Source organism: Lissotriton helveticus, chromosome 4_2, assembly GCF_964261635.1.
Source record: "Lissotriton helveticus chromosome 4_2, aLisHel1.1, whole genome shotgun sequence".
Lineage (NCBI taxonomy): Eukaryota > Metazoa > Chordata > Amphibia > Caudata > Salamandridae > Lissotriton > Lissotriton helveticus.
Genome location: NC_136064.1, coordinates 150,705,331 through 150,726,461, shown reverse-complemented (window position 1 = coordinate 150,726,461; position 21,131 = coordinate 150,705,331).

The following is a 21,131-nucleotide window of genomic DNA, read 5'->3' as shown; positions in this document are numbered from 1 at the left end:
TAGCAGTGTATCCTGGATACTGTCTCAGCTGTAAATTCTGATAGAAGTTTGTGAGGGTGAATGATGTTTTAGGAGCCTTTTAATCAATTGCATTTGCTTGTAGAGAGACTTTGATAGAGTTTGACAGCCAGATCCAGGGGTAAAAGTCCACATTTGTAAAGCGCACAATCACCCGTAAGGGTCTCTAGGCGCTGGGGGCCGTCGGGAAGATTAAGCGAGCTATTGCCCAGAGTCACATGCCCAGAGTCACATGGTGCTGGGGTAATTCTATTTACAAATAATTGAAATATTTAGTGGGCCCAGGTTCCATGACAGGTACTGTTTTTGCAGTTGCTGTCCAAAATTTAAATCCTTGGTTTTTGAGGCATTATCTTTTAATGAGTTTTTGATGTTACAGTTATGTAACATGCCCAGTGCCCTTCTCATCCCAATATGTGTAAAATCTCATATTACCAGGTTTTCTGCATATTTTATGATGGGCAACTTGAGGTGGAAAAAACTCCCTTCCACCAGCTCCAAGCCTACGTCTGTGGTGCACAAATTAAACAGCATTGGGGCGATAACACATCCTTGCTTAAGGCCTTTTTTGGAGTGGTGTGGGTTTGAGCTACCTTTACCTGGGCCCATGTATCTGCTACAAGCCATTATCACCACCAGGAGGTTTTTAGGGACCCCCAATGCAGCAAGCCTAGCCCGAAGGACTTTTCGTCAATGTCGTAAAAGGCAGCACTGAGGGATATATTTACAAGCCACTATCGCCACAACAACGTCACTTTCAGTGACATTCTGATGGGAATAGGGGCCATGCCTATTTACATGGCAGCAATAAGTCTTTTATTTGGCTTAGCGCTGCCTTGCAAATAATTCAACTTACGCATTAGTCAACATAAATCAAATAATCACTTCACTTTAGATTACCATTTGATTGAATCATTTAGGTATGTAACAAAAAACACTCTTACGCCCGAGATAGTTTGTTGAAGCAGGAAAAACACACCTGAAACAAAAGAAATTTACCCAAATGATGGGGAGTTCTCTTATTTACTATACATTTTACAAAAGACCACATTAAATTTTACAATATAAAAAAGCACAATTATTTACAAAAAAGAGGGTTAATTTTGTCACAATTGGACGTGCACAGGAGAGAGTGAAAGTACGTGCTCGTGTGTGAGAAAGCGACCAAAGAGGTCAGTGAGGAGATAGAAATACAATAGCGTTATTTAAACCACGTTTAAGATAGGAGTCCTTAAAGTGGTGGAGATGAGCCTGCCCTTACTGTTATTTTTGCAAAAAATGTCATTCTTTATTGCTAACGATAAATAAAAATGTCTTCCAAATTTAAATCAATGCATCAAAGAAGGGGGGGGGAGAGCAATATAGGTACAGGCTCCAGAAGATAATGTCGACGTTTCGACCCAGAAACAAACAGGGTGGCTGTTTTTCCTCAGAAGTGGGTCTTCATCAGGACAAAGGAAAAGGGGGAGGGCGAAAACTCAATGTGCACGGAATCAAAATGACCCCAATCGTGGGCACCTGCAACAACAAATAGAGATCACGTGCTACGTATTTTCACCGACGACACATGTATAGTGTCAATTAACCATGGAGAGATTGCAAACATGGCACTCACCCAACAATGGTGTGCCCCTTGGTGCGTAATCAATCAACACCCCACAGCTTGTCAAGCAATTCAGTTCAGACGTGCTCCATCCGCACTGTAAATGCAGAGGGAAATAGCCATCAGTGCTCTATGTTAGAAAACGCCATACATATATGGCAGAACAACAGATACACAACCGCAATATTTATTCGCGGCGTGTGGGTAACATCTGCCCATTCTCAGTTATTTTACACATAAAACATAACATAATACTGTGGTAACTTTTTAACCATCACATGAACCAACATTCTCACTCACATCTTTACTTATCCCTAAAATCACGAGCGTTACTCACCCACGATTAACAGTCAATCCTAGTATTCCCGTGGTGGATTTTGTGATGTAACTGTAAGAGAAGACGTATTTACGTCAGAAACCTACTAAACGTGCTCCGACCATAGAAAGAAATTCGCCAGACTTTCCGTTTACTAAGCACGACTCCTACCGCCTAGCTAGACCCCCAATTACCTTGGTTCAAAATATGGTGGGTGAAACAGACATCCGTTCTCATCACCCTCTCGAGAGCCGTCCGCTAGACTCCAAACGCACTCACTGCTGGAAAGGCCGTGAATGCGGAAACAAATGCGGAAGCGGCGTCCACGCTATAGTTAACTAATTACCAGAGCCGGTATCTACGTCACTCCGGCCCTTCGTGATAGGCTGCCTGGTTGGTTATCCAGCAACCGCCAATCAGGCCCGTCAAAGTTGGAATGCCTCTTAAGTTGCTAGGCAACCGCCCAAGCGTCCTCCATCTTACACTACACGGGGTCTGATTCTGTCAAAGAGGTACGTTTCCATTAGTTGCACGCAGCCACTTATCTTTCGCAAACAGCCTAAATTACTTAGAATCCGCCCTCGAAACAACATATTCTCCTTTACAAATATTAAACAGTCCCTGCCACCTAACATACCTAATCACTATGTCAAAAAGGTCGTGAATGATCGACTGATCAGAATACTGTTTTAAAAGGCTTCAATATCATGGTAACAATAGGCAGTGATGATAAGGAAGTTGTACAGAGGATATAAGAAAATAGTGACAATCATGAATATAAATAGGCTGTGGGGTTTTAGGTTTAAACCTATAATAACTGATAAAACCCCACTGAAAGAAAAATAGCCCTCACCGGTGAAAACATATAAACACTGAAAAAACACCTGCACAACCACAAACTAAATGCCATTCAAAGAAAGGAAAAATAAAGTGAGAGTCATTTTGTTCTTACTGAAGGGGTCAATAAAATGTAACTTTGTTATACAAGCTAGCAGTAAGAAAGACTGGCTAACATTATTCTGCTTGAGTTTTGTTCTTTAGGGATACCACTAAAATATTGTTTCTTCTTCCTTTTACTTTTTTCAGTTGTATGGCCTTTGGTCTAAAGATGGAGGGTTCAGTTTCACGTTTTAGGTTTAGTTTAATTATTTTATAAACTGTAGGGAATCAGGACATATCAAACTCACATTTGATATTTTGGCTGCATTATATTCTTTCACTGATAGGTAAAATGGCTAGTTTCATAAAAATCTTTCCTAATATGTGTCATCACATTTGCCCACAGAGAATGGGTAAAAACCCTTAATACATTAGACCATAGTTTCTAGTAGGTCAGTATTGATAGTAGGTGAATTGCCAACACCTCAGGCTTTAAACATTAAATGCAAGGTATAGTGACAAGTATATATATCACCAAGCATCTTGGATAGTGGTGAAAACGTGACACCAGACTTTTGGATAACATGTTATGCTCTGCAAAAAAGGTTCTTTCCAAGTTCAACAAAGATTGGAGTGATATTGTTTGTATTTGTAGTGATTCAGCTACGTATATAAAAAATGTGTGACATGACCTGTCAAAATTGATACCCGAGCTGAAGTGATTCCCTGTAGGAGATCCTGGCCACTTGTTAAATGGTATGCTGAAAGCATATTTACAATCTTCAGAGTTAATGAGGGATACTATTGACTTTTTAGTCCATTCTGGTGCACTGTTTTCTTATGCTCAGGAACTAAAACGCAAATATTTATAATTTCGTGCTTTATGTGGCATCAAAGAAAGAGTCATCCCAACTGTGCCCCTTAGCTGACGGTTCTCAGCCCAAGGGATTATGAATGCTGAGAGGCCCTTTTCACAGAAGTTTACATGGGAAGGAAAGTGCGAGCGCACATGACCAAAGACTCACTGAAGAAGTATTGTATGGTGTACTACAATAAGATTAATTTACAAAAATCTCTTTGGACCTCATATACACTATGCGTACACTGTCTATATACCATGTTCTTTCAGTGCAGTAAAGCAAGCAATGATAAAAGAAAAACGTTCCATAAACACCGGAAAAAAACTTTTTCTGTTGTTTTTAGTGCCGTGAAAATGTGTAACCACTGATAACAACTGTTTTTTAAGATATTGAAAACACTGAAAAAACCCCACCAGAATTTACCAAAAATAGAAACTGAAAACAGGACAGCCTAAATATAAATAATAACACCAATCCTTATACACTCCAAGTCTAAAATCAGATGGCCAATCCATTAACAAAACAAATGTCACAGCATATATTTGGGGATTAGAGCATGAGTCATATGCCCTATATACGATATCATTACACATATATAGTAGCATTAGATTATATTAAAAAAAAAAATCCCAGAAAACATTGTTTGCATTGAAATTACATTCCATGTATATAGTACATCAGTTATGTAATCGGCAAAGCCATGCAGTTATTGCAGTCACGATGGTGGGGTATCAATGTTTAGCCATTCCAGCTCACCCATTATACAAGGGTGCCATTTGTCTTGTGGTTTCCTCATATTCATTCAAGCCTTTGTTAACAGTGTCGTATATGTGCATCCATTTACACTCACGCACTCTCAGAGTGCTTGCAAAGTCACCACCTCTCACATTCATGGTGACTTTTTCCAAAGCCCACCATCGCAGGCTTTCTTGTGCGTGGCCAAATTTCTGAAAATGTTCCACCAGAGGAGCTCCCTGGACACCACAACAAATCCTGCTATAATGTTGCAGGTTCCTCGCCTTCACCCTCTGTATGGTTTGGCCTATATACATGAACCCACACGGGCATAGGATGGCATATATCACCCCAACCGAATTACAATTGGTTTGTTGCCTCATCGTGTGCGTATAGTTGTTATGTGTGCAGTGTTTCAGCTCCAACGTTAGGGGGCACGCTTTGCACGTACCACATTTGAAGTGGCCTACCACAGGTGGAGTGTTCCAGAGATGGTCTGAGTATCCATACGTTTACTTGGAAGCAATGATTGGACTACATAGTCCCTAATGCTTCTTCCTTTTTTAAATGCATGCATGGGTGGATCAGGGATTCCTACCTCATCCGCCACTAAATGCCAGTGGCTGTTTATCACTTTTTTAATGTCACCACTCCTTGTGTTAAAAGTGGTTACACATGTCATTCTTTCATTGTTGTCTTTCTTTTGTTGGGGTTCTAATAAATGCTCTCTATGGCAGATCCAAGCCTTCTTTCGTGCTTTTTTTAGGAGCCTGCGTGGATAGCCCCTATCTGATAAACGTTCCATAAGTGCTGCTGACTCACTGAAAAAGTCCACCTTTCGAGAACAATTCCTACGCAACCTCAGGAATTGCCCATAAGGTAAATTATCCCTGAGGTTGCGAGGATGGTGACTAGTGTAGCGTAATAAAGTGTTCCTCTCGCTCGGTTTTCTGTACAATGTGGTGTGTAGAGAGCCCTCTTCCTCCACTATACTAATATCCAGAAAATTAATCTTGTTATTGCTATAGTCTAGAGAGAATTGTATATCATTCGATCTCTTATTGAGCCACTCATGGAAGTCTGTCAGATGTTGTTCACTACCATCCCATAGCATCAGAACGTCATCAATGTAACGACGCCATATTAAAATGTTACCACGATATGGGTTAGTTCCATTGTAGATGAATTCCGGCTCATAAGCATTCATAAAAATTATCGCCAAGTCAGGGGCAAAGCTTGCCCCCATGGCTACACCCCTTGTCTGTACATAGAAGTCCCCCTCAAAATAAAAGAAGTTTTTCTTCATGGCTATTTCTAGTAGGGCCAGGATGAACGAAGTCGGAACCTGACATGGTCTTGGTCGTTCCTCCAATACTTGTCTAATCACCTCAAGTGCAGCTTGCTGGGGGATGTTCGTATAAAGAGATGTCACATCCATAGTGACCAAGAGATTTTTAGCATGGTCAAATGGATATCCATCAATTAATTGTATCGCCTGCATGGTATCCATCACATTGGACAAAGTCTCCTCTGCAATAGGTTTTATAAAAACATCAATATACTTACATAGAGGCTCCAAGGCTGACCCACAACCTGAAATTATTGGCCTCCCGGGGGGGGTTATTTAACCTTTTGTGAACTTTAGGGAGCGTATAGATGGTTGGGAGTCTTGGGTAGTCATACTCATGCTTAGATAGGTAGAACTCCTCTCGAGCTTGGCTGGTAATTGATCTGATCTCATTTGCTATTTCTTTAGTCGGGTCTGCCCGTAGTTTCACATAATTACCAGTTACTCCCAACTGTGATAGTATCTCTGATTTATAGTCATCCCTGCTCTGGATAATGATCGCCCCCCCTTTATCGGCAGGTTTTATGACTATATCAGTATTCAGTTTGAGTGATTCAAGAGCTTGTTGTTCCTGTCTATTGATATTGTATTTAGTGTAGCGTTTTTTTGCCAATACCTGATTAACATCTCTCATTACCACCTGTTCGAATGCCAGCACCTTGTGTGACACCATGTGGGCTGGTGGTGTAAATGTGGAGGGTGGTCTTAAACCAGTGTTACTGAACACTGGTTTAAAGGGAATCTTATTAAAATGATGTTTAAGTCTAACCTTTCTAAAAAATTGGTGCAGCTCAGTTTTAGGTTAAATGTATTAGGTAGGTTAGTCGGAACGAAAGAAAGACCTTTCTCAAGTATCCCCATCTCGTCCGGCTTCAGGACATAGGGTGACAAATTAATCACAGGGCTAACCTGACTTGACAGCGACTCAATATTTACCACTGGTAATGTTGTCGCCTGGTTCTTATGTCCCCATGGGCATTCCTGATTGAAACAGACCTGCTTTTTCGCAGCCCCTCCCCTGTATGTGTTCCAGTTGGGGTGTCCCCGACCCCTGGGTCTCCCCCAGGGGCGGCCCCTGCCTTGATATCCTGTCCATTGGTCCTCCTCTAAAAAAGTGTTCTGGTGTTCGGGATATGTGTTACTAGTGCTTGGTCTCTCCTGTTCGTTATCTGAGTTACTTGTAGCTGATGAATCCGAAAATGTGTTGTACTTTCTATAGCCACCACGTCCCCTGGTGGAGTACCTGCCCTGCGTCTCCTGCTTGTAATACCCTTCAGCCAGGTACGGGTATACTGTCTTTTGTCGAAGAATTTTAGATCTTTTGCCAGTTTATCTAATTTAGTAGACTGTAAATGTGTCAAAATCTTTTAATGTTTTTTCCAAACGTTCCAAAGCCTCCTTTGCATTAATTAAAGCCTTGTCATCCACAATCTCCCTTCTGAGTTCAGATATTTCTTTCATGAGACGCTCCACCTCCTCCAGGGCAGTCTCAACCCCGAGCACCATCCAGTGCCTAGAGCAGTTGTTACTAATAAAACTGAAATTCCCCTTAAACTTTGGATTATCTATAAAGATTGCTGGCTCATTTCGTACTTGCAGACCCACAGGGATTACATTAGCCTGGAGGTACTGTGTTAGTGTATGGCCATGCAATCGAGTACGGATTAATTTCTTCTCTAGTCTCTCTAACTTATTGATTTTGTCATTCAGAGTAAGATCAATAGGATTAGTGGTACGTCCCAGGAAGCTGCCACCACCCTGGGCCTCAATGAGTTTATTAATGTATTCCTCACTATACGTTAAGGTTTCCTTTTCTGACATGTCCTATATGTCTAATGATGGTAATGTGAAATACAATCCCTTCAGTCATACATACACAACAGTAGACAATTACACAAGAATATTACAAAAAACCACACCCTCGCAGGAATCCCTGCTCAAGGAAAGCGTTATTAACAAGGGGTAACCCAATCGGAGTCAAAAGGACCTGGGTATCAATTTGTTATAGAAAAAGTGGTCCTAGACGTTAATTCAACTTACGCACTAGTCAACATAAATCAAATAATCACTTCACTTTAGATTACCATTTGATTGAATCATTTAGGTATGTAACAAAAAACACTCTTACGCCCGAGATAGTTTGTTGAAGCAGGAAAAACACACCTGAAACAAAAGAAATTTACCCAAATGATGGGGAGTTTTTTATTTACTATACATTTTACAAAAGACCACATTAAATTTTACAATATAAAAAAGCACAATTATTTACAAAAAAGAGGGTTCATTTTGTCACAATTGGACGTGCAGAGGAGAGAGTGAAAGTACGTGCTCGTGTGTGAGAAAGCGACCAAAGAGGTCAGTGAGGAGATAGAAATACAATAGCGTTATTTAAACCACGTTTAAGATAGGAGTCCTTAAAGTGGTGGACATGAGCCTGCCCTTACTGTTATTTTTGCAAAAAAATTCATTCTTTCTTGCTAACGATAAATCAAAATGTCCTCCAAATTTAAATCAATGCATCAAAGAAGGGGGGGGAGTGAGAGCAATATAGGTACAGGCTCCAGAAGATAATGTCGACGTTTCGACCTAGAAACAAACAGGGTGGCTGTTTTTCCTCAGAAGTGGGTCTTCATCAGGACAAAGGAAAAGGGGGAGGGTGAAAACTCAATGTGCACGGAATCCAAATGACCCCAATCGTGGGCACCTGCAACAACAAATAGAGATCACAGGCTAAGTATTTTCACCGACGACACATGTCTAGTGTCAATTAACCATGGAGAGATTGCAAACATGGCACTCACCCAACAATGGTGTGCCCCTTGGTGCGTAATCAATCAACACCCCACAGCTTGTCAAGCAATTCAGTTCAGACGTGCTCCATCCGCACTGTAAATGCAGAGGGAAATAGCCATCAGTGCTCTATGTTAGAAAACGCCATACATATATGGCAGAACAACAGATACACAACCACAATATTTGTTCGCGGCGTGTGGGTAACATTTGCCCTTTCTCATTTATTTTACACATAAAACATAACATAATACTGTGGTAACTTTTTAACCATCACATGAACCAACATTCTCACTCACATCTTTACTTATCCCTAAAATCACGAGCGTTACTCACCCGCGATTAACAGTCATTCCTAGTATTCCCGTCGTGGATTTTGTGATGTAACTGTAAGAGAAGACGTACTTACATCAGAAACCTACTAAACCTACTAAACGACCATAGAAAGAAAGTCGCCAGACTTCCCGTTTACTAAGCACGACTCCTACCGCCTAGCTAGACCCCCAATTACCTTGGTTCAAAATATGGTGGGTGAAACAGACATCCGTTCTCATCACCCTCTCGAGAGCCGTCCGCTAGACTCCAAACGCACTCACTGCTGGAAAGGCCGTGAATGCGGAAACGAACGCGGAAGCGGAGTCCACGCTATAGTTAACTAATTACCAGGGCCGGTATCTACGTCACTCCGGCCCTTCGTGATAGGCTGCCTGGTTGGTTCTCCAGCAACCACCAATCAGGCCTGTCAAAGTTGGAATGCCTCTTAAGTTGCTAGGCAACCGCCCAAGCGTCCTCCATCTTACACTACACGGGGGCTGATTCTGTCAAAGACGTACGTTTCCATTAGTTGCACGCAGCCACTTATCTTTCGCAAACAGCCTAAATTACTTAGAATCCGCCCTCGAAACAACATATTTATAAAAACATCAATGTACTTACATAGAGGCTACAAGACTGACCCACAACCTATCTAAGCATGAGTATGACTACCTCAACAATAACTAACCAAGACTCCCAACCATCTATACGCTCCCTAAAGTTCACAAAAGTTTAAATAAACCCCCCTGGGAGGCCAATAATTTCAGGTTGTGGGTCAGTCTTGGAGCCTCTATGTAAGTATATTGATGTGTTTATACAACCTATTGCGGAGGAGACTTTGTCCTATGTGAGGGATACCATGCAGGCGATACAATTAGTTGATGGATATCCATTTGACCATGCTAAAAATCTCTTGGTCACTATGGATGTGACATCTCTTTATACGAACATCCCCCAGCAAGCTGCACTTGAGGTGATTAGACAAGTATTGGAGGAACGACCAAGACCATGTCAGGTTCCGACTTCGTTCATCCTGGCCCTACTAGAAATAGCCATGAAGAAAAACTTCTTTTATTTTGAGGGGGACTTCTATGTACAGACAAGGGGTGTAGCCATGGGGGCAAGCTTTGCCCCTGACTTGGCGATAATTTCTATGAATGCTTATGAGCAGGAATTCATCTACAATGGAACGAACCCATATCGTGGTAACATTTTAATATGGCGTCGTTACATTGATGACGTTCTGATGCTATGGGATGGTAGTGAACAACATCTGACAGACTTCCATGAGTGGCTCAATAAGAGATCGAATGATATACAATTCTCTCTAGACTATAGCAATAACAAGATTAATTTCCTGGATATTAGTATAGTGGAGGAAGAGGGCTCTCTACACACCACATTGTACAGAAAACCGAGCGAGAGGAACACTTTATTACGCTACACTAGTCACCATCCTCGCAACCACAGGGATAATTTACCTTATGGGCAATTCCTGAGGTTGCGTAGGAATTGTTCTCGAAAGGTGGACTTTTTCAGTGAGTCAGCAGCACTTATGGAACGTTTATCAGATAGGGGCTATCCACGCAGGCTCCTAAAAAAAGCACGAAAGAAGACTTGGTTCTGCCATAGAGAGCATTTATTAGAACCCCAACAAAAGAAAGACAACAATGAAAGAATGACATGTGTAACCACTTTTAACACAAGGAGTAGTGACATTAAAAAAGTGATAAACAGCCACTGGCATTTAGTGGCGGATGAGGTAGGAATCCCTGATACACCAAGGCATGCATTTAAAAAAGAAAGAAGCATTAGGGACTATGTAGTCCAATCATTGCTTCCAAGTAAACGTATGGATACTCAGACCATCTCTGGAACACTCCACCTGTGGTAGGCCACTTCAAATGTGGTACGTGCAAAGCGTGCCCCCTAACGTTGGAGCTGAAACACTGCACACATAACAACTATACGCACACGATGAGGCAACAAACCAATTGTAATTCGGTTGGGGTGATATATGCCATCCTATGCCCGTGTGGGTTCATGTATATAGGCCAAACCATACAAAGGGTGAAGGCGAGGATCCTGCAACATTGTAGCAGGATTTGTTGTGGTGTCCAGGGAGCTCTTCTGGTGGAACATTTTCAGAAATTTGGCCACGCACCAGAAAGCCTGCGATGGTGGGCTTTGGAAAAAGTCACCATGAATGTGAGAGGTGGTGACTTTGCAAGCACTCTGAGAGTGCGTGAGTGTAAATGGATGCACATATACGACACTGTTAACAAAGGTTTGAATGAATATGAAGAAACCACAAGACAAATGGCACCCTTGTATAATGGGTGAGCTGGAATGGCTAAACATTGATACCCCACCATCGTGACTGCAATAACTGCATGGCTTTGCCGATTACATAACTGATGTACTATATACATGGAATGTAATTTCAATGCAAACAATGATTTCTGGGAAAACATTTTTTTAATATAATCTAATGCTACTATATATGTGTAATGATATCGTATATAGGGCATATGACTCATGCTCTAATCTCCAAATATATGCTGTGACATTTGTTTTGTTAATGGATTGGCCATCTGATTTTAGACTTGGAGTGTATAAGGATTGGTGTTATTATTTATATTCATGATTGTCACTATTTTCTTATATCCTCTGTACAACTTCCTTATCATCACTGCCTATTGTTACCATGATATTGAAGCCTTTTAAAACAGTATTCTGATCAGTCGATCATTCACGACCTTTTTGACATGGTGATTAGGTATGTTGGGTGGCAGGGACTGTTTAATATTTGTAAAGGAGAATATGTTGTTTCGAGGGCGGATTCTAAGTAATTTAGGCTGTTTGCGAAAGATAAGTGGCTGCGTGCAACTAATGGAAACGTACGTCTTTGACAGAATCAGCCCCCGTGTAGTGTAAGATGGAGGACGCTTGGGCGGTTGCCTAGCAACTTAAGAGGCATTCCAACTTTGACGGGCCTGATTGGCGGTTGCCGGATAACCAACCAGGCAGCCTATCACGAAGGGCCGGAGTGACGTAGATACCGGCTCTGGTAATTAGTTAACTATAGCGTGGACGCAGCTTCCGCGTTCGTTTCCGCATTCACGGCCTTTCCAGCAGTGAGTGCGTTTGGAGTCTAGCGGACGGCTCTCGAAAGGGTGATGAGAACGGATGTCTGTTTCACCCACCATATTTTGAACCAAGGTAATTGGGGGTCTAGCTAGGCGGTAGGAGTCGTACTTAGTAAACAGAAAGTTTGGCGACTTTCTTTCTATGGTCGGAGCACGTTTAGTAGGTGTGACGGGGCATGCCGACCGGACATGTCTATCCCTATGGACTGGTGGTCCGCCACCCCCCTTTCACCATGCCCCGTGTCCCCACAGCTACCACCTTGTTCTTGGATCGAGGAACCGGAGTCCGGCTGGACAGAAGACAACAACTCGTGGGGCCCCTTTAAGAACACGATACCTGAGGACGCAGCTCCACCCCTCGACTGCGTAACCACGTCAAAAGCAGGAAGTAATGGAGACTCGTCGGATGGCGTTTCCCCGGAGGCAGCGGTTATCGTAGAAGACGGACGTAGGTATTTGGAGTCGGGAGAAATCGAGAGCGACAAGCCAGGAGGCCAACGTTTCAACGTTTCGCCCCGCCACGTTCCCACGGGAGGAGCATGGCTACAAGAGGTACGGGGCCGGGTAGCGGGTTGGGTCGGGCGGAGGAGGCAGCCCCATGTGTAACGTGTACAGTCCTAAGACTCCCCCTACCTCTTCACGTGCACTTCCCCACACACCCTGATACGTGAGAAGTGTGCACCAATTTACTGTTGTTTCCCTCACTCCCGACCCTGATTGTTCCCGTAGCCTCACATATCCCTGACCCCAGTTTCCTTTTCTTTTCGGTACCGGAGTGGAACCACGAGGGGAGAAAGGACCCCGGCCGGACCACGACCAACCCTGTCCAGATACCGGGACTACGCAAGCTGGAGAAAGCTATCTTTACTTTGGACCCTGCAGTATATGCTAGAGAACGGACCATCCCATTGATGAAAAAGACGTACATTCCAATAAAGCCCTCTTTGAAACCATTACTGAAGGCGCCAGTGTTCCTCTTTTCCCCGACACCTCCCGTCAGATCAGGTCCAGTAGTCGAACTCCCACACGTCCCGACCCCCTCAGGACAACTGGTGTCAGAAGTGGGATTGTCACCACCATCCGTCTGTAGCAAAAAGATGGAGGCCCTGATCGAGCACATCATTAAAGGTCAAGGAAAATTGGAGAGGGCCATGGAAAGCCAGCTTACATCAGCACAGGCAGACCGTGATATGTTCACCACAACTATAGCGGCCCAGTTGGACAGTATGAGGAACGTGCCGCCTCCCACTCAGGTCCTCCCCGGTGAGGTGCGCCTGCACAGCCCCCACCCCACTGGTATGGCCCTCCAGAAATATGTGCACGGAGAAGATCCGGACGCCTTCCTATTAAATTTTGAAAGGGCCGCCCGTGCGATGAGTTGGCCGGAAGAGAAATGGCCGTTCTTTTTGGCCCCTCTCCTCACAGCGGAAGCCCAATCGGCTTATCAGGCCGCTAACCCCCTAGGCACTACCCCCTATGCGACCATTAAGATGGTTATCCTGGATCATTTGGGTCTGGACCAGGAGGCCTATCGAGTTCGCTTTAGAAAAGAACGAGGGGTTCAAGGGGAGAACCCGAAGACCCTTTTCTTCAGATTAAAGATGGCAGCAGATAAGTGGCTGCGTCCGGATCTATGCAGCAAAGAGGATATTCTGAACAAAGTGTACTTAGAACAATCCATGGAGGCGTTGCCCTATGCCACTCAACACGTGGGGATTTCGGTCGAAAAAGCCATCGAAATGGCGTCCCAATATGCTCGGGCCCAGCCCAGGACCCCTTCTTGGGAGCATGAGAAAGCCCTCAAACCCCTACCTCCCCCTAATGGGGACAAAAGACCCAAACCCGGGACCGAGGCCCCCAGAATGTTTCGACCTGCGGGAATGATGTCGACCCTAAACAAAGGTCCTCAGTGCTTCGAGTGTGGGGAGTGGGGCCACATAGTGAGGATGTGCTCCAAAAGAAAGACACAAGAGGAGCCTATGGAGGTCGGTTACCTCCCCAGAACAGTGATGTACTCCGCGGAAATGGGCAGCACATTCTACGTGAGTATGAGGATGAATGGATATAGGGTAAGGGCCTTGTTAGATTCGGGGTGCAGACAGTCAGTCATCCAAACACGCTTTGTCAAACAAGAACAGATGAACCCCCAGAGTCCGGTATACATACGGTGTGTACACGGGGATGTAAAGCCATACCCTGTGGCCTCCCTTAACATCACGCTACCGGATAGGGAACCCTGTATGGTCCGGGTAGGGGTGGTGGATTCCCTGCCAGAGGACATGATCCTGGGTACAGACAATCCCGAGTTCCTCTCCCTTTTTAGGGAGACCCTTTCCCGACCCGGACAGAGTGAGAGCCTTCCCTCATACCTCTCCCCCGAACCTTGGGTTATTGACCGGAGCTTTCGCTTTGCCCAGGGAGAAGACAGGACTCTGTTCCATGCCTGGGAAAACGCCCATGCACCGAATGGACTCCAACCCCAGTCCCACCCCCGTTTCCTGATTAGGAACGAACTGCTATATCGGCAAGCCAAACCAGACGGAGAGCTACAACTATTGGTACCCAGATCCTTTCGAGAACAAGTACTCTTTTTCGCTCATGCTCACTTGACCACCGACAGTATAATCAGACATTTCTTTTGGCCTGGGATCTATCGGGACGTACAGGAGTACTGTGCCAAATGTGAGGTCTGCCAAAGGCGAAACACCCACCGACCCATTGCGGCACCCCTACAGAAGATGCCCATCATAGGAGTCCCGTTCGAACGGGTCGGCATGGACATAATCGGTCCTTTGCCGAAGCCGGGCCGAGGGCATCTGTATGCCCTCGTGTTAGTCGACTACGCGACCCGGTTTGTGGAAGCCTTTCCTTTGAGAACCGCCACAACGTCAGCCATCGCGGAGAAGTTCATAGAGCTGTTTTCTCGCGTCGGGTTTCCCAAGGAAGTGCTGACGGATCAGGGGACCCCCTTCAACTCAAAATTGATGAAAGAAGTATGCGCCTCGCTGGATATCAAACATCTGAAGACCTCGGTGTACCACCCCCAGACCGATGGCCTTGTGGGTATACAACCGTTACCACGGATCTTTTACCACGAAGTACTGTTACAACGTAACCATTACAACGCAAGGGTATTTACAACGCATGTATTTACAACGCATTACACTACAACGCAGCTACTATTACAACGCATACCATTACAACGTAAGTATAGGTAAGTTTATCTTTTTTTTAAACATTTATTAGGGGTATTGGGTTTGGGTTTTGGGGTACAGGGGTATTTTTAGGTTTCAGGGTTGGGTTTGGGTTTTGGGGTACAGGGTTATTTTTAGGTTTCAGGGTTGGGTTTGGATTTTGGGGTACAGGGGTATTTTTAGGTTTCAGGGTTGGGTTTGGGTTTTGGGGTACAGGGGTATTTTTAGGTTTCAGGGCTGGGTTTGGGTTTTGGGGTACAGGGGTATTTTTAGGTTTCAGGGTTGGGTTTGGGTTCTGGGGTACAGGGGTATTTTTAGGTTTTAGGGATGGGTTTGGGTTTTGGGGTACAGGGGTATTTTTAACATATATATTTACAAATTAATAAATAAAAATTAATATAATTAATTAAAATATTTAATATTAAAATAATAATTTATTAATTAAAAAAAATATTACTAATAATTACATTATTTTAACATATTATATACTTACCTATACTTACGTTGTAATGGTATGCGTTGTAATAGTACTGCGTTGTAGTGTATTGCGTTGTAAAGGTATTCGTGGTAAAGAGTCCTGCGTTGTAAAAATTGCGTGGTAATGGTCTGCGTGCTAAAAGTATGCGTGCTAACCTCATATATCCGGCCTTGTGGAAAGGTACAATCAGACCCTCAAGCTGACCCTGAAGAAAATGCTGACAGCCGAAGGACCGACCTGGGACCGACTTCTACCTATCGACCTGTATGTTATACGGGCCCAGAAACAAAGCAGCCTGGGATGTTCGTCCTTCGAGCTCTTATACGGAAGACAGCCTCGATCCCTCCTAGACATCACGAGGGAAATGTGGGAAAACGAGGCACCACAAGAACAGAAGAGCATGTTGGAATACACAACGCAACTGAGGACCAAACTGGGGAAGCTACAAGAACTAGCATACTCCAACCTGGAACACCGACAAGAGAGGTACAAAAGGACGTACGATAAAGGAAAAAAGCTCAGAAAACTTGATGTTGGAAAGTGGGCTCTCGTGTTGTTACCTGCTATGAGTAATAAAAACAAGAATGAGTGGCAAGGCCCGTTCCAGGTCATTGAAACCATCGGGCAAACTACCTACAGACTACGCCTATCACCTAATAAAACCCAAACCTACCACATCAACCTACTTAAAGAATGGCTGGGCCCAGTACCCCGAGCGGGACATTTCGTTGGTCAAATGAGCAGCCCCAACGCCTCCACTTTGGATCAACTGGTGGTAAACCCGGGGTTGTCCTCCCAGGAAAAGACCGAGTTATCAGAAACGCTGAAACCCTTCACCGACATCTTCTCTGACCTACCCGGGAGGACCAACTTAGCCGAACACCGCATCAAAACCCTTCCCGGAGAAGTCGTAAAACAAAGACCTTACAGGATTCCCGCAGCAAGAAAAGAAGCTGTCCGACGGGAAGTCCAAGACATGTTGAGATTAGGCGTCATCCGGCCATCCCAGAGCCATTGGTCATCCCCGATCGTGATGATACCCAAGCCCGACGGGTCCAAACGCTTCTGTATGGACTTTAGGGCCTTGAACGCGGTGTCCCACTTCGATATCTACCCTATCCCTCGGGTGGACGATTTATTAGAGAAAATAGGCGACGCCCGATATATCACCACCATTGACCTCACGAAGGGGTATTGGCAGGTGCCTCTTCGTGAGGAGGATAGGAAGAAAACCGCCTTTGTGACGGACGAAGGAGCCTATGAATTCACGGTTCTTCCCTTTGGACTCCATGGGGCCCCGGCGACCTTTCAACGCCTAATGAACCGGGTCTTGCAACCTTACATCTCGTTCAGCTCAGCCTACCTGGACGATATCGTCATTTATAGCAAGGACTGGAAGGAACATCTGCTACATCTGAAAACCATCCTTACAGCGCTACGTAGAGCGGGACTCCACATTAATGCAAAAAAATCTAAGGCAGCATTCCACAGCGTGAACTACCTGGGGTATGTACTGGGGGAGTGTACTATTGCTCCTCAAAGCGAAAAAGTACAAGCAATAGCTGGAGTTCCGTTTCCCACTACCAAAAGAGATCTCCGAGCCTTCCTAGGACTGGTAGGGTACTACCGCAGGTTCATACCATGCTTTGCCGAGGTGGCTGCGCCCTTAACCGACCTCCTCAGAAAGGACACGAAGGCCCATGAATAACGGCATCCATCACCTGAATCCTTGAAGGCCTTTCAGTTCCTGAAGACCACCATGATCACGGCCCCAGTCCTGGTATCCCCAGATCACACTAAACCCTACGTGTTAGCCACCGATGCCTCCAATTTGGGTATAGGGGCGGTATTGTCCCAAGTCAGCAAGGAAGGAGTTGAACACCCTGTATTATATGTAAGCAGGAAGCTATTCCCCAGGGAGTGTAAATATTCCACTATTGAGAGGGAGGCCCTGGCCATAAAATGGGCGATTGAAAAACTTAGATACTATTTGGAGGGTAAACCCTTCATCCTTCATACTGACCATGCCCCCTTGAAGTGGATACACCAGAACAGCAGCCATAACCCCCGAGTATTGCGATGGTTTCTGTCTTTACAGCCGTATTCCTCTACCGTGCAACATAGGAAAGGGAAAGACAATGGCAATGCGGACTTTCTATCCCGCGTGTTCCCTCTCCCCGAACGGGAGAAGCCGGGGGGGAGGAATGTGACGGGGCTTGCGGACCGAACATGTCTATCCCTATGGACTGGTGGTCTGCCACCCCCCTTTCACCATGCCCCTTGTCCCCACAGCTACCACCTTGTTCTTGGATCGAGGAACCGGAGTCCGGCTGGACAGAAGACAAAAACTCGTGGGGCCCCTTTAAGAACACGATCCCTGAGGACGAAGCTCCACCCCTCGACTGCGTAACCACGTCAAAAGCAGGAAGTAATGGAGACTCGTCGGACGGCGTTTCCCCGGAGGCAGCGGTTATCGTAGAAGACGGACGGAGATATTTGGAGTCGGGAGAAATCGAGAGCGACAAGCCAGGAGGCCAACGTTTCAACGTTTCGCCCCGCCACGTTCCCACGGGAGGAGCGTGGCTACAAGAGGTACGGGGCCGGGTAGTGGGTTGGGTCGGGCGGAGGAGGCAGCCCCGTGTGTAACGTGTACAGCCCTAAGACTCCCCCTACCTCTTCACGTGCACTTCCCCACACAACCTGATACGTGAGAAGTGTGCACCAATTCACTGTTGTTTCCCTCACTCCCGACCCCGATTGTTTCCGTAGCCTCACATATCCCTGACCCCAGTTTCCTTTTCTTTTCGGTACCGGAGTGGAACCATGAGGGGAGAAAAGGACCCCGGCCGGACCACGACCACCCCTGTCCAGATACTGGGACTACGCAAGCTGGAGAAAGCTATCTTTACTTTGGACCCTGCAGTATATGCTAGAGAACGGACCATCCCATTGATGAAAAAGACGTACATTCCAATAAAGCCCTCTTTGAAACCTTTACTGAAGGCGCCAGTGCTCCTCTTCTCCCCGACACCTCCCGTCAGATCAGGTCCAGTAGTCGAACTCCCACACGTCCCGACCCCCTCGGGACAGTAGGTTTCTGACGTAAGTACGTCTTCTCTTACAGTTACATCACAAAATCCACGACGAGAATACTAGGATTGACTGTTAATCGTGGGTGAGTAACGCTCGTGATTTTAGGGATAAGTAAAGATGTGAGTGAGAATGTTGGTTCATGTGATGGTTAAAAAGTTACCACAGTATTATGTTATGTTTTATGTGTAAAATAACTGAGAATGGGCAGATGTTACCCACACGCCGCGAATAAATATTGCGGTTGTGAATCTGTTGTTCTGCCATATATGTATGGCTTTTTCTAACATAGAGCACTGATGCCTATTTCCCTCTGCATTTACAGTGCGGATGGAGCACGTCTGAACTGAATTGCTTGACAAGCTGTGGGTTGTTGATTGATTACGCACCATGGGGCACACCATTGTGGGTGAGTGCCATGTTTGCAATCTCTCCATGGTTAATTGACACTAGACATGTGTCGTCGGTGAAAATACTTAGCCCGTGATCTCTATTTGTTGTTGCAGGTGCCCATGATTGGGGTCATTTGGATTCCGTGCACATTGAGTTTTCACCCTCCCCCTTTTCCTTTGTCCTGATGAAGACCCACTTCTGAGGAAAAACAGCCACCCTGTTTGTTTCTGGGTCGAAACGTCGACATTATCTTCTGGAGCCTGTACCTATATTGCTTTCCCCCCCGCCCCCTTCTTTGATGCATTGATTTAAATTTGGAGGACATTTTGATTTATCGTTAGCAAGAAAGAGTGACATTTTTTGCAAAAATAACAGTAAGGGCAGGCTCATGTCCAACACTTTAAGGACTCCTATCTTAAACGTGGTTTAAATAACGCTATTGTATTTCTATCTCCTCACTGACCTCTTTGGTCGCTTTCTCACACACGAGCACGTACTTTCACTCTCTCCTGTGCACGTCCAATTGTGACAAAATGAACCCTCTTTTTTGTAAATAATTGTGCTTTTTTATATTGTAAAATTTAATGTGGTCTTTTGTAAAATGTATAGTAAATAAGAGAACTCCCCATCATTTGGGTACATTTTTTTTGTTTCAGGTGTGTTTTTCCTGCTTCAACAAACTATCTCGGGCTTAAGAGTGTTTTTTGTTACATACCTAAATGATTCAATCAAATGGTAATCTAAAGTGAAGTGATTATTTGATTTATGTTGACTAGTGCGTAAGTTGAATTAACGTCTAGGACCACTTTTTCTATAACAAATTGATACCCAGGTCCTTTTGACTCCGATTGGGTTACCCCTTGTTAATAACGCTTTCCTTGAGCAGGGATTCCTGCGAGGGTGTGGTTTTTTGTAATATTCTTGTGTAATTGTCTACTGTTGTGTATGTATGACTAAAGGGATTGTATTTCACATTACCATCATTAGACATATAGGACATGTCAGAAAAGGAAACCTTAACGTATAGTGAGGAATACATTAATAAACTCATTGAGGCCCAGGGTGGTGGCAGCTTCCTGGGACGTACCACTAATCCTATTGATCTTACTCTGAATGACAAAATCAATAAGTTAGAGAGACTAGAGAAGAAATTAATCCGTACTCGATTGCATGGCCATACACTAACACAGTACCTCCAGGCTAATGTAATCCCTGTGGGTCTGCAAGTACGAAATGAGCCAGCAATCTTTATAGATAATCCAAAGTTTAAGGGGAAGTTCAGTTTTATTAGTAACAACTGCTCTAGGCACTGGAAGGTGCTCGGGGTTGAGACTGCCCTGGAGAAGGTGGAGCGTCTCATGAAAGAAATATCTGAACTCAGAAGGGAGATTGTGGATGACAAGGCTTTAATTAATGCAAAGGAGGCTTTGGAACGTTTGGAAAAAACATTGAAAGATTTTGACACATTCACACAGTCTACTAAATTAGATAAACTGGCAAAAGATCTAAAATTCTTCGACAAAAAGACAGTATACCCGTACCTGGCTGAAGGGTATTACAAGCAGGAGACGCAGGGCAGGTACTCCACCAGGGGACGTGGTGGCTATAGAAAGTACAACACGTTTTCGGATTCATCAGCTACAAGTAACTCAGATAACGAACAGGAGAGACCAAGCACTAGTAACACATATCCCGAACACCAGAACACTTTTTTAGAGGAGGACCAATGGACAAGATATCAAGGCAGGGGCCGCCCCTGGGGGAGACCCAGGGGTCGGGGACACCCCAACTGGAACACATACAGGGGAGGGGCTGCGAAAAAGCAGGTCTGTTTCAATCAGGAGGCCCATGGGGACATCAGAACCAGGCAACAACATTACCAGTGGTAAATATTGAGTCTCTGCCAAGTCAGGTTAGCCCTGTGATTAATTTGTCACCCTATGTCCTGAAGCCTGAAGAGATG